This window comes from Asparagus officinalis, chromosome 8 (genome assembly GCF_001876935.1).
Source record: "Asparagus officinalis chromosome 8, Aspof.V1, whole genome shotgun sequence".
NCBI lineage: Eukaryota > Viridiplantae > Streptophyta > Magnoliopsida > Asparagales > Asparagaceae > Asparagus > Asparagus officinalis.
The window spans coordinates 130,227,190-130,227,818 of NC_033801.1; positions in this window are offsets into that span (position 1 = coordinate 130,227,190).

Consider the following 629-nt stretch of genomic DNA (forward strand, 5'->3'; position numbering starts at 1 on the left):
TAGTTGTCACATGTAATCAACCTTTTCCTTTTTTCTAAAAAAAAAATTTTAAGAAAAAAAATTCTAAAATCTTAGCTTTCTTTAATGGGATAAATGTCAAATCATGATATTTTTTATGCGAGAGAACATTTTGTTGATTGTCCATTATGAAACATCGATATTTCATGCATGTATCTTGAAAGATAAAAGTAATCAGCTAGGATTGAACCCTCAAAAAACATAAGAAGTATCTCCATAAGATATGCATTGCTCAACAATTCAACACCTACTTGAGTCCTCATGAAAATTATTGATTTGCTATCCTCCAAAAGACATGCATATACAAGTTTTAAACCTAAGTAAACTAAAGCACTTTTAACTAAAATGACAATAGCTAAGAAAACACCTCCTGAGAATGGTCCACGACAATAAATGTGTGATATCAATTGGATCAGTGCACGAGTCACAAAGTTCAATCGTTAAAAGGTTAATATCCTTTGAATTCACTCATGGACCAATCTTCACCGGATATCTTCGAGCCAATGTATTGATATGTGTGTAGACTATGTTGTTTTATTTTTCATTTAAAATTAATTTTATAAAAAAAAAAACAATCGTGAAGGACACATTATTGTATTTGGAAATGGCAG